General features: G+C 36.4%; 1 protein-coding gene across 1 annotated transcript in view; it reads right to left on the bottom strand.

Moving 5' to 3' along the window:
• Cntn3 (contactin 3) overlaps positions 1-14,709 on the bottom strand; it is a 369,189-nt gene that overhangs the window by 231,730 nt on the left and 122,750 nt on the right. The window lies entirely within an intron of this gene.

Raw genomic sequence — 14,709 nt, forward strand, 5'->3', positions numbered from 1 at the left:
TAGGCCAGTCTAATCAACTTAGTAAGACCCTATCTCAAAAGCATACAAAGAGAACAGATATGTCTTTTGAGAAGCAAAGAGTAGAAATTGTGGCAAGGCAGCATCTCAAAAGTTAAGGATGCTTGAGGGTTTTCAGAAGAGCTGGGGATAATTTAGCTTGTTTACTAGCTCACGTGGGAATAATTTAGTCTGGGTCTATCTGAGTGAAGATGGAGCAGAAACTAAAGATAATTATCTCAGAAATTTCAGGCCAATCTCATGTTGACAACCTAGTAGGGGTAGCACATTTCTTTGATTTATCTGGCCTGACTGAGCACATTTAATAAATTAATTGGTAACTGTTCGACTCTCCATTTCAATTTGTCTGAGTAAAGACCTGTCCTGAGGCATTCATTCCCCTTTTTTTCTGAAGCCTACATAGAGCTTTTTATACAACAATGCACTGCAATAAAAGAACCAAACACCACCTGGGGACCAAAAAAGAAGTGGCTGCATAAACCCCAGGGACATAGTCATTAACTCAAGGAAAAAAATTTTAAAGAGAACTAAAAAAAATCTCAGCTTTAAATAACTTTTAACTGAAATGTGAAAGTGTTTAAACACTAAGTATGTTGGCACACTGACAGAAGCCGGCCCACGTGTCATGATAACAAGAATACATCCATGTTGTGCATTAAATCACTCACCTCCTAGATAACCAAAATTGGACCACAAAACTACATTACCCATACGTGTTAGCATCTTGCAATACTGGGGATCAATCGTTCAGCAGAGATTTTGAGAAAAAGACTAAAATAATGCCTGTCTTTTAAAGGATAACAACTGTTGTATATATTATGGAACATGAAAAAAACGTTCTAATTTACAAAATATTTAATCTCTTTTACTAATGACTGTAACCCTAAATTGAAAGTAGATTGTGAATGCAGTGGTAAGAGACTTAAGTATACATACAGGTGACCAGGTGCCTTCCAGTACAAATCTTAATGATTTCAAAGTCTAAAGTTTAAAAAGGGAATTGCAGCCTCTGATAGAAAGTCCATATTGGTGATTGATCACTTGGATCAATTCCTTAGGTATCAACCCTGTAACTAGTCTGAATAGACATCAATATTTAGTATTCTCTTATTTTCTTCGAAGAAGGGGGTGGTACACAGAGCAAAAACTTGTAAAAATAATTTCTACCTGGACAGGGTATAAGTACAGGCAGATAGAAAAATTCCCTAACCTCTATAATAATAATGAGGTTGGTCCACCTAGTTCTTATGAGCATCTTCCTTGAAGACTTAACCAGAAGAGCATTCCAGCTCCAGAATATGAATAAAGATTCAGCCTACAACGGGGATACTTTCTACAAGTGCCTAGTTTCTAGAAAGGTTAAAGGATCAGAGAGTACCCTAGATTAGACAGAGTAGAGCTCTTGATACAAGGGATGCTAAAAATCACCTTTGCAACTCACAGCTGGCAAGACAGAGCAAGAAAGTTATTGAAAACTGGAAGAACAGAAGTGTGGAAAATTATTGAAGGGGCCTGAAAAGTCTATGTAAGAAGGGGTAAAGAAAATAAAAAATAAGAGGCACATGTATGGTTGGAAAGAACAAATAAACAAAAGAAAGCAAGACAGTGGGAGTAGGTCAAAACCAAGAAACTGAAAGCACAAAACAGAGATCCCACAAAAGGACTGAGACAGGAGAGAGGATTCCACAGAGAAATGAAAGAGCAATTGTTACAAATATGGGAAGAATGGAAACTTAAGAGAGAATCGTTCATTTTAAACAGAAAACAGATAATAGTGACTTTCAATGAGTAATAAAGGGGCAGATGTTCTATTATCTAGAAGGATCCCAACAAGGGTCCTATTAAATTTGTAAATCTTAGCACAGAGGGAGGAAATACCCTTCCAGATAGATTCTGTGGCAAGTTTCTCTTCCCTGTCTTTTCCAATCTCCTAGATCTCTTTTTAGACAACACCTGCAAGTCTTGGGAGTGGAGGGTGTAGTTTTACGGTTCCTATAATAGAACATGATGTGGTTGTATACAAAACAGGGGCAAATACATGGAATTGTTTCTCATCCTGGATACAGGAAGAGCACGAATGACTCAGTTGAGGACAGGACTTACAATAGTCAGTGCTGAACTCTGTCTTCACAGCTCCTAACTTGAGAGCAGATCAGAGCAATCCTGAAGTTTGGGTAGGACAAGCAAACCGTGAATGTGCTGCTGACTACACCAACTCTGATCAGTCTTAAAGCCTTGGGCATGCAGTCAAATGGAAACAGTGCCCCATTCCTCAAGAAGGGAGAATAGGGTTGATGCCAATTATAAATGGCCTTCTTGAGAAGGTATGCCTTAGGCCTTGAATGTTCCTCTAGACAATGCTCCATTCAAGAAAACAGAATGCGACTTAGGCTAGTCCAAGAAGACAGTATATCAGATTGCTCCTATCAGGCAGCAAGAAGTCACAGCTCTTATTCCATTTCTAAAAATCCCTTATGATCACAAGTGATTCTGTATGACTGATCTCAATGATGCCCTGTATAATTGTCCTTTGGCAGAAGACAGCAGAAAGACAAAAAACAAAGGAATGAATGAAGGAAGGAAGGAAGGAAGGAAGGAAGGAAGGAAGGAAGGAAGGAAGGAAGGAAGGAAGGAAGGAAAAGTGTGGACATAGTGTTCTTCTTCAGAGGATTACTGAGTCCCCTAATTTGTTCAGCTAAATTTTAGAAGAAATTAGAAAATGCCCCTGGTCCTCCAGAAATTAGGCTCCTCCAAAACAAGGATGATTTATTAGTCCTGGAAACACAAGAATGAAATTATGAAATCAACAATAGTCTTATTACATTGACTTGGGGGACAGAGACTAAGAGTTTATAAACAGAAGTTACACTTTGCAGGAAAAGAAATAAACTACTTAGGTCATCAGGTTAGTGAAGGAAGTTGAAATTATGCCCCGCCAAGTGGAATAAATAAAACCATACTCCATAAAACCAAGGGAACTTAGAAAATTCTTGGCCTCAATGGGGCTTTTTAAACTTTGGTTTGACTCTTATGCTACCCCAACTAAAGGCCATAGTGAGAAATTCCCAGATGAGGAGCCAGATCTTCTGTGGGAGGTAAAAGAAATTCAAGCTGTTAAAAATCTTAAACCAAGACTTAATAATTGTTGGTCTCGCTCTCTTTAGACATTCATTCTCCAAGTGTGGACAAAGACACCATTTCTGAAGCCACTCACTTTGGATCATAGGGGGAAAGGCAGGTAATAGCCTATTTGTTAAAACTATTAGATCACACTTGAAGGAGAAGGCTGAAATACTGGATTAGAAACGTCCACTGTGCTTCTTAGTTAGGAGAGTCAATAGTTAACCTTCGGTGCCTGTCTAATTATAAGTGCTCCTCAGTAAGTAACAACATTCCTACATCAGCAGGTCGCAAGGTGCTGAACAGGCTTTAGAATCCCAAAATATGAAGGTATTCATTCTATCAGAGAAACCTGCTGAGTTCCTAAGTGGGGAGACTCCTTCTGTGCCTTCTGTATCAAGCCAAGGTCTTCCAAAACCTGGGAGAAACTCCATTTCCTCAGGCACCCAAATATTTACAGACAGAATCTCCCAAGAAAATCAAAGGAAAAGACATTATGGGTACTCTGTGATTGATGGGATTCAATAAAAATTATTGAATTTGAACAAGTGACAAATAACTTATCAGTACAAATATGATTTATTTGCCTTAAACCAGGTCCTGGAAAACTTAAATGTAAAGGTGAGGAAGGTATGTGTGTATTTCTGGCATGCCTGAAAAAGCTCCTGTCTTTGGAAAACTCTGGTCAGAATGCGGGCTAATTAATAATAAAAGGCAACAAAAGATACAAATAATTATTTGACCAAAAATAAAAATCTTACAACTCTATGAATGAATTAGAATTATATGCTTTCCTAGGCACCAAAGAGGGTATAACTTTGGAAACCAGGGAAATAGACTCCCTGATAAAATAGTCAAGTGCATGGCTGGAATGGGTCTAGAATTCTGCCATTGCATTAAAAAAGAGTGACTGATAGGTTTGTGTGGCAGGGAGGTCAGCACCTCAAGTGTGCCCTTGCTGTTCTGGTGGATATCAGAATGCTATGACGGAATGAATGCAGGATCTTCCTCTTCTAGGACAGGACGGCCTAGGAACACCCTTCCTGTAAGTCTTTGTCCCTCCTATTCCCAGCCACAAAGGGATTGAGGCAACTCTTCCACTTATCTTGGGAAGAAATAATTACACCTCTTGATTTTAATGAAGCAGGGAGCAATGGTTATTCTTGGGCAATATGTCTGCAATATAAGGGCCTCGGTGGCTGAGAGCAGTTGCAACGCTGCATCATGTTAGCACTGCCAGGATATTGTGGAGATACTGCAGTGGACCTTTCCTAAGATTTTGTCAGTCAGTTAGAGTTGGATATATACTTCTGTCCAACTGGCTTTCTTTTTCACTCCCCATTTCCCCAACTATCTCCTCAGTTATCTCATGGAGATGGAGGAACTGTCTCCAGGAGGAACAGTTGATCCACATATTTGTATAGATTCCACAGGTGGATCATGAGAAATCACTAATGAGTTAAAAGTAGGAATCAAGTAGGATTTGAGTCAGTGCTACCCTAAAAGTCTGCTGTAACAGAAGACACATATTGTGTATAATATATATAAAATATGCAAGTGTATACTGGGATCTCTCTTTCTCTCTCTCTCTCTCTCTCTCTCTCTCTCTCTCTCTCTCTCTCTCTCTCTGTGTGTGTGTGTGTGTGTGTGTATGTATGTGTATGTACGTGTGTGTGTGTGTGTGTGTGTGTGTGTGTGTGTGTGTGTAAAGCCTATATTACAACCAGGAAAGCTTTATAGATTACATTAGGTGTATAGCAGATCAACTGGATACCACTTGCAGAACTGCATGGGAAAACAGACTAGCCCTAGACATAATGCAAGCAGTAAATGGAGGAATCTCTGTGGTGACAGGTAGTCAGTGTTGAAATTGGATTCCTAATAGCATGGCTCCTGGTGCCACTATCATAAATTCTCTTCAGGGACTAATTCCTTTACCAGATGAGTTAGCTGGAAACTTGGGAACCTGGTTTGAAGATAGAAATGGGTAATAGGCTCAGTCCTGACCTCTCCTGTCATAGTCTAAAGTCCTGAGTACGATTGGATGCCATGTGATTCCATGAATAGGAGAGTTGGTGCAAACTGCCATCGTAAGAAAAGCCCCTACCCTGTCCTAGAATGTTCATGTGAATAGCTCAGATACTGAAGCGTCAAGCCCTGTTAATTGAATTTGAAGGAGAGAAAGAATGTGTATTATAAAAAAGGGGGGGAAACTGTTGGAAATGTAAGAAAATGTAGTATTTGCTCTCGAAGGGTGAAATAAGCCAAAGAAAATGCTATCTTTAAAGAAAAATGTAAAGACATCATTTGACGAAAATCCCTTGCAAGTCAGTGTTTTTCTGAAATAAAAATGTACTTATAAATGGATGTTTCCCATGAGACTCTGTTATTTTGAATTATCCAACTGCAGCACAAATATGAAGCAGAGCTCTTATCCCTCAGGATTGAGCACAGGATGCCTAGCACTAAGGTTAAAAATCCAAAGGCCATCCAGTTGGATGTGCTTGCTTGCTTGCTTTTGAAAAGCTATGTACCCTTCTATAGAAGTAAAAGGTTTTGCCCAGATACTTTGAATCACGATGTGGTTATTTTTTTTTCTGCAATCCAAGATCCCTAACAAGACTAATCCTCCTCCCCCACCCAGTTTAGTGAACATGAGAAAAATATCCAACGTCTCTGAATGTAAATCTTTCATTTGTAAAGGAAATAAAATTCCAAGTTCCCAACTGGATTTGCTTAAGAAATTGTATGCAATGGTAGTGGGCTGAAGCATTCCTTCAGAGACCACTGCCAACACAGGAACTGAGTACTGTCATGGCCTCATGACCCTCTACCCTGTACTTTCTTGCTGCACTATTTCCTGCAAGAACCTGCTGTTTCTGCATCGCCTGCTTCATTCCATCCTTCTGGCCATCCCTTCTCATGTGGAACAGATTGACTTGCACATACGGCTTCCACATTTGTGCTGTCCCTGCAAAGTTATCAAAAGAAGGATGAGACACATGCTAGACTTGGCTGGTGAGGAGGATATCTGATAGGACACCAAATAAGTGGGTTTAATTCTTGTGGTAAATATGGTTTGTCAGGTATGAATCAGCTCAATGTGACTGAACAGAGAAAATGTTTCTAAACTGAAATTTGAGATAAACACTTGATTTTATATATTTTTTAATCATAGAAAATGTCAAATGATATTTGTTCTCTCCCTGCTCTGCGTGTGTGTGTATGCTTACACATGCACACAGGATGACATGTGGGATATATGCACATCGAGATTCATATATGCAATGTATATAGAGATCAGAGGAGAAGGCTGGTTGGCCACTAAATATGAAAAATAAGAAACAGAAAACTGTCTCTCACCTTTAACTTATTTGTTCTTGTCAAGTAAGATAAGATACCCCACCAAGGAACCACAGGGAACCAACTGGCTTTGCCTCCTCCCAACACTAGAATTACAAGGAACTCTTCCACACTGGGGTTTTTTAGATGGATTTGGGGAACCTAACTCAAAGTCTCTTTCCTGAAACGCAAGCACTTTATTGTATGAGCCATCATTCTCAGCCCTACATATGTTTTTATTACCTATAAAATACAATTTGTAAGGGGGGAAAAGCAGCATAGTAGCTGAGGGCTTAGAATGTTTAGGGCCTAAGTATATCTAATGGCTTCATTTAAAACTATGTGTTTATGTTTAGCTAATGAATAATAAAGGTTCAATGGCCACGTGGAAAATTGTAAAAAATAAATAAAAATATAGAGAATCATTTCCTCTTGCCTATTTAATAGGTTGAAAGATTTAAGAGATCATGAAACGTTTGTGGCAATATTTTATTTCAGTAAGTATCTACAGTCTAAAAGCTAACATTGCTAAGTTTCAAGTAAAGAAGCAAAAACGGAATGATTGTTCTACTATGTATTAATATCATACTTCCTTTACCTTGTTTTTTTTTAATCATACAGGCACAATTGCTAGATTCCTTTACTATGCACAAAAGAATGCTTTTAAATATGCCTTTGCTACAGCAGACGTGCCTGGGCATTTCCACACAAAACTCTTCAGAGGTAAGGTGTTCTTGAGTTATACTGAAGAATGTTAATCTTCACAAAACATAATTATTTTTCTCCTTCTAAACACTAAATCCATCACTCAATGGAACTCATCCCCTGGTGATAGAGAAGTATCACAGCATCGTATTAAATATTGATGTTTTTTTCACTTGCTGAAAGTTATATGTATTCAAAAGAGTTATTCTTTATTTCAACTCTGAAATATGTAAGTTAGGTCTGGGACTGGAATTCCAAAAATGACTTTATTCTGAGAAACAAAAATGTGTCCCAGGATCTTGAGGCAGCAAAATATTTATATTAGGGACTGATTCCTACATATGTCTCATATTTTCATGTGGGTAAGATAATAAACTTGGGGCAGGAATGATGGCTCACTGGATACTAGTACTGGTTGCTCTGTCAGAGGGCTCAGTTTTGTTCCCAGTACTTATGTCAGGCAGCTCTCAATTGACTGTAACTACAGTTCCAGGGGAGAAATACATCCATTAAGGTTACAAATGTCATAAGTTTGGAAATTGTGATATAGTTTTTCGGTATTGCAAATTCATAGCTCTTTAGAAACACTTTCCAATTTCCTCTTTGATCAGGAAATTTTAAAATTTATCAAAAAAAAAAAACACTCTAGTATCAGAATGCAATCTTTCTACCATGTGGGGCTAATTTAAATCATCTCAGTTGTGTGTTTGCATACCCAACTCCATTCTGGGTCTTCATCCTAAGTATCTGGAGCAAAGGCTGCCAGAGCCACAGCTCTTGGTACTGTACACAGAGGAATTTCAGTCATATAACATTTACCTTGTGCCTCAGAAGCTGACTAACCTTGTTGCTTTAGCTTGTGGTAAATGTCATAGGATTAAGCACCCTCTGCATAGTCATGTTATAACACTCTAAAATGTTCTTACATGCTTATTGCCAGTTCTACATGTTCAAATGCTCTTTCCGAGCATAGATTGGGATTTACTTTGTATGATCCATAAGTGTGACAGAGTTTACCACCCCTCACATCACGAGCTGAGTCATTCTCAATGGAAGGAGACTCCTCAACCAGACAGACCCCTGTGGAAATCTGCACCCGAGCAAATATTAGAAATACTTATCTGAGGAGGTAAATTTAGGAGTTCTAAATTTCTAGAGGATGAGTATGTATGACTCAGCTACTTTTTGTAAATCTCTGACCTCCTCTCTACAACTAGAAAACTGCAGAGAAAGTAAAGGGAGAAAAACAAGGTTAACTTGATGTAATTGAAGGGTGCAGTTGACTGCAGATTGCCAAAGGAAGGCAAATCTTTAGGGCACATGAGCACTTGGGGACCAGCAGTCTCTGTAATTTTGTTATGTGACATAAGTAAGCATTGCAAAATGCATTGTCCCAATTGCTAAAAGATAAACACCCCCAACGTTAATTCAAGAACCTAAAAACGCAAGAGGCAAAAATATGTGCACAATTGCCTTCTGAAATAATAAACAAGCTGGTGGGAAGCAAGGAAAGAAAAGAGAGAATGACGTGTGTCTGTGTGTGTGTGTGTGTATGTGTGTGTGTGTGTGTGTGTGTGTATGTGTAGTTCATATAATAGGACATTAAGCACAAAAGCCTACCTTCGATACTTCATGGTACAATTTAATAATAAAAGCCTATTTCACATTGAGCATACCTGTTTGCAAAATTCTAACATATGGCATCACATCAATTGATAAATTCATAAATTGATAAATTATTCATAGGCATTTCCTGAATAGAGCAATAAAACTTAACCCTTCAACCTCTGCATATTCAGATTCCATATACTCTCCACTGTGTATGGTCAATGTTGTGCAGCAAACACAAAACAGAGAATGACCTACTGCTCTCATATACTGCTTGACTTATAATTCGTTTTCATCCATGTTATGATTAGATATGACTACTTCTTACACAGAACCAACCGGTATGTTTTAAAAGCTCTGAATACAAACAGATATATTCTACCATCACTGTGATTTAAGACAATGAAGTCTGCCAATTCATCTTGTTTACAAAGTTATAGAGCTTCATCCCTTGAAACTGAAACTAACAGACCTAAAGAATTAAAATAAATGGTATTGGGATTGTTTAAAAAAATAATTGCAAGATATAATTAAACTCAGAGTAGATAGTATGAAATAATTGTCCTCTGAGATGTTGACTTTATCACATCAAATCTGGTCAGCGAATCACAAGCCTAAATAACAAGTTGGAGAAAAATAAACTCTACATTTTGGCCCACAGGATAAAACAAAGCAAAAAGAATCAAATAATACCAACATCTTTGGGGGTTTGGAGTTGTGTTTGGGAAATAAGACCATGGTAAGCACTTGTTAAATCAACAGGCGATCCTTTATTTGGGCTTTGACAGAAAATTTAGTAGTGTAATCACAGAAGCAATTTCTGGTTTTAGAAGCAGCTTTCGAGTTAATAAGCAAATGCATTTGTGTTCATTGCAATGTTTGTTACTATGTTTACTGAAGTGATGAGAATAATTGCAGCCCTTGAAAGAATGAATGTATGAATTTACATATTCAGTACTTTATCCAAAAATAACTATTTAGGCTACAGCAATAATTGAAATGAGTTAAGTTGACATGCTGTATATTTTGGTCAAATAAAACCATTGTGTGTAAAATGTGTTTTATCATGCAGACTCCTATTTCTTTAATACATATTAAATATTAATATAGATACACACACACACATACACACACACACACATACAAACACTAAACTACATTGAAAGTATAGCAAATGGAAAACAAATGTTCCATGTACGTGGTTATAACCTATAAAACCCAGTTCAAATTCATCAATATATACACTATTCTAAGGAGATAAGCAATGCTCCTGCAGATTCTCCTTCTCTGGGTAAATTTCAAATTTTCTGGCAAGTTCCCTTATTCTCCTTTAAACATCCTACTCATCATATGATTCTGACATAAGAAATAAGAATACCCCTATGCCCAGATCTGAAGGGAGTAGTTAAACATGCAGAAGTCACCCCTTTGATTTAATTTTAATCAATATGTTTCATATCTCCTATCCTTGACCTACTTAAAAAAAACATAAAAACCCCAGGTGTTTTTGTATTGTGTTACGTGAAACCTTTAATCTATAAAAGCTAACTTTTCTTTTCCTTGTGAATACTGACTGTTCACAATACTGGCTGTGTTTTTATTTCACATTTTCTGATATGGTTAGAAGCAACTGATGACACAAGAAGAAAGTTGAACTCTTTTTTGAAAGGTGATATTATGGGGAGGATATAAGGCAGCTTCAGTTCAGAGAATCTATCTTGGTTATCTCAAGGCAAATTATATTAAAATGGAGCTAATAAGTAAGACTTAACCCAAGCAATAGTGTCTAAAAAAGAATCAACTACTTAGTGCTTTGAAGCTGAAGTTTTTCTATGGTATTCCTGAATTCAGAAATATGATCTCCTAAATTATATTTTTTTCTTGTCAGTTTTATGATGGATCTTCCTCCAGCATCTAAGTGGGCCTTTAATGTTGGCTTTGGCAGCTAATAAACATCATTGCCCTGAGAGAGTGACATCCTATCAGAATGGTTACAATTCCCTGTGTAGTAAACGGATGTCAAGGTGCCATAGCCAAGCACAGTCACAATTCACTGTGTAGTACAGGAATGTCAAGGGACCATAGCCACCTGCAGTCTTGCAGGGAGGAGTCAAGAGATAAGGTTTCAAGAAAGCTTTGTGGCCAGGAGGGTGGTATATCCTCTTTTTTTTTTTCTCAAATACACCTTGCATGAGTTATCTACTAATAGACTCAGAAAGTATGACAATAATTATATCTTTAATGTTTTGCAACCACTTCAGTGAATTATTTTAATATTGTTGATACCTAATTATAAGCTAAGAAACCAAAGCTCTGTGGCTGGAAAATTTAGGCTATCAAACAGAGCTGAGCTTCAGCATCTAGGTATAGAAAACTAGCAGTAATGATAACAGAGCGATAGGTTTCATTTGCCTTGGTATAAAAATAGGTAATAGTGACACCAGCTATTGCTTGATAATAGAAACTATACAAGGGCATATACATAGAATAAATTATACTTGAAATATGTCATTTATCATGTGATTAGGTAGGTAATAAATATTAGATAGCATATAAACTACATATGTGATATATACCACATGTATACTTATACTCTTTAATGAAATACAACTGTATATACATAGATTATATATATATCAGTCACATAGCACACAGTGCTACATACCAATATAGTACTACACAAAGGAAAATGTTTAGGACTCTGTGTATGTGTATGTATACACAGAGAATAAATGAACTTAAACTTCCTTTCATTAGTTTGTTCATTGAATAAACGGTGAACAAAAATTGGTGTATTACATTAGTTTTTCTGTTTCTTTTTATACTAAGCACAATCAGTTGACTTTCAGTAATTTAAACACACATGCAATCTACATTCATTCCATGAAATCCTGTTTAAGGAAACTAAAAAGAGTCTCCACATGGAGGCAAACATTGTCTTTGAGTTTATATTTTAACAATTCCTCACACCTCAGTTTATTAAAGTATCTTTCCTATTTGAAAGAGCACAATAAGAAAGACATTCCCTTTGCTCTCTTGGGACCAAAATGGAAGTCATCTGTACTAACAAGTTATAAATCCCAGGGTAGGTATGGACTAGCTATGGCATAAAATAGGATATTTTAGAAATAAAGATATGACATCCATGCTCTCCAGAATGGCAACAGCTAGCCATTTATGCCCAAAAAGCACTTGAATGGGTTTTATGTGACTGCTAAAGTCAATTACTTGCCTGATCTGTATTGTGTATGTGCGTGTGTATGTCTGTGTGTATATCTATGTGTGTGTTTCTCTATATATACTCCAGTATAGCCTATATCTATGGTTCTTTATGTACAGAATGCTATCAATGGATATGACAATGAACCTTCAATGTGGATACCTTCATCCAATGCTAGGCATTTGGAGCCCAAAGAAGAAATAAGAGAAAAATTCTTTACATTAAAAGCCTAAGTATTCATACTTCCTTAAGGTAACCTTTTTCAGAACCATCAACAATTACAATTAGAGTTAGACTGAATACTAATTAACCTTTAAATGTGGGCTTTAGGGTGTAGACAAGGGAAATGTAAGAGAAAGAGTAAAATTCTCAATTAGACCTTTAAAGGAGTAATTTCTCATGAGAATCTCTGAACTTTTGGATGTCTAATATGACCAATTAAGAGATATCTTTACCCCAAGGGGAAATAAGAGGAACTGGATTCTCTCATGGGGCAAATTTATGCCAGTCTCCAGGAGTCTTTGTGCTTTTAAAGGACAAATTCTCCTAAGATTCTTAAACTTTGTTCTGAATCTTTGGAAACATGACTGGGTCACCTCCAATCTGTGATTTCATAAGAGTCCCTCATTCCCTCCTTGCCTCAGTATCTAGCATCCATATTTGTCTACTTATCAGTTTATAATTATATGATATATACTACTATTTTATTGCTTCATTAGAATAATACTATGATAACTTTTGTTATTGTATTGAATCTAAACTGTTATTTCTAAAGAATATTAAAAGATAAGAAGAAACAAGTGTGATTTCTTCTGAATCATCCTATGATAATAAGGTAAATTGCTTAATGGAACATTAAAGGCAAAATTTGTGGGGGGATGAGGTCATCAGAATGACCTGCGTTACTCTACATTCCTTCAACTCAAGTGCTACCCATTTCTTCTGTGGACAGCACACAGAAACAGAAACTTTGTTGTTTTTTTGGAGTTATTATAGAAAGGTCTAATGTAGCTCAAAATGAAGAAACTCCCTTGTGTTTCTAGCTTTCAATTCTCAGAAATTATAAAGCTTTAGCAAAGGTGAGGCTTCATATTGTTTATAAATCTTCAGTTCAGAAAATCTTTAAAGCTGTGATAAAAGTGTCTGTCCCATTTGGCTATCAACTAAGGATTTTGACACAGAATGTAGCATGTTAAATTTCTTCATTTATCAAACACTATATCAACAAATCAATGAAAGCTGTGTATTTCCTCTTCTCAGTTATAGATTTTCCTTGAACTAAAACATACCAAATTCTAAATTGACATTCCAGGGTATATAATAAAATAGAAGGTCACTACCCACTAACAAAAGTTCTACAAAATTTTGTACATGCAATTAGTATATTTATATCCAGCCTCCACAATACCACACTGAATACCTACTATACAAAGCATAATTTCTACAAAATTATGAGGTTTCTAAGCTCAAGACATCTGGCTACTGGATAAAACTCTACAAACATCATTAATCTTCTCATTTAGAAATACATTCCTCTGTGACAACATTTTGTGTACTGAGAATTTCCTTACTAAAAACATTTCTCTTCAAATAATTCATAGGATAAATATGACAATACAACTCTATCAATGCCAGAAAAATAACCTACATGCTTATCACTCACATGGATTCCTCCTCATATTTAGAGCTCTATATATGAAAGTGTTTCTCTACTATGGGAAGAACTAGTCTTTATACGCTGTCAAACATCCTCAGAAATGTGTGAGAAACAATACTCCCAGGATAGAATCTTAATAAAATGATCTGTTCATTTTCCCCCATAAAGAAATATTTCCAGATGTTGCATACAAAACAAACAATTCGTCTAACTTCTCTGTATCCTTGACTTTCCTTATTCAGACCAGTTACCATATATGTTTAATGCATATTTTCTTGAAAGTATACAGTATATGCTTCTTAGGTACATAGTCAGCATAACAAAGTAACTCATCTTGGTTACTTCCAGGTGCATAAATCTAAAAGTCTTTTTCTAAGAAAAGCCTGACCCACTTTAACAAGTCTATTATTTATATGGCTACAGAGAACAACAGAGGTTCAATAAGATCTGAATGGTGATTTTGGAGTTTTAGGCTTTTATTAATGTTGGAGGATGGGTGCTTCTTCTGCAGAGTACAGGAATTGGATAAATAGAATTGGTGCAGATATTAACAAGCATTGGAGGTTCACACTGCTGTGAATGTGTCTCAAACACCCCACCCCAGCCACTTCTATGGATGCAGTGTATACTAATTATAAATAACTCATCCCTTGACCAAATTGGGTACCCTAAGTATCCATGAGCAGAAATTGTTAATATTTTCATATTTAATGAAGTAAATACCCATCCTATCACACAATCTTGATCACTTTCCAAATGTTGACATTTTAATCTGAAGGTAGGAATTAAACTTTTGTCTTCATTTTTATACTTTTGGTGTACGTCTGTGTGTGTGTGTGTGTGTGTGTGTGTGAGCTGAAGGTTTCAGTGAAGAAGTTTTTACAAGTAAAAACCTTTTATAAGTAAGGATTTAAAGGTGATTTTTAAAAGTCTCACAAAATTATTTTTTCTTCAAAATTATTTAAAGTACTTTAAAAAGGTACTTCACTCTTCTACATATAATAAGCTCCCAAACGCATATCCAATGTAAGCAAAAAAA

This window comes from Mastomys coucha, unplaced genomic scaffold (assembly GCF_008632895.1).
Source record: "Mastomys coucha isolate ucsf_1 unplaced genomic scaffold, UCSF_Mcou_1 pScaffold20, whole genome shotgun sequence".
Classification (NCBI taxonomy): Eukaryota; Metazoa; Chordata; class Mammalia; order Rodentia; family Muridae; genus Mastomys; species Mastomys coucha.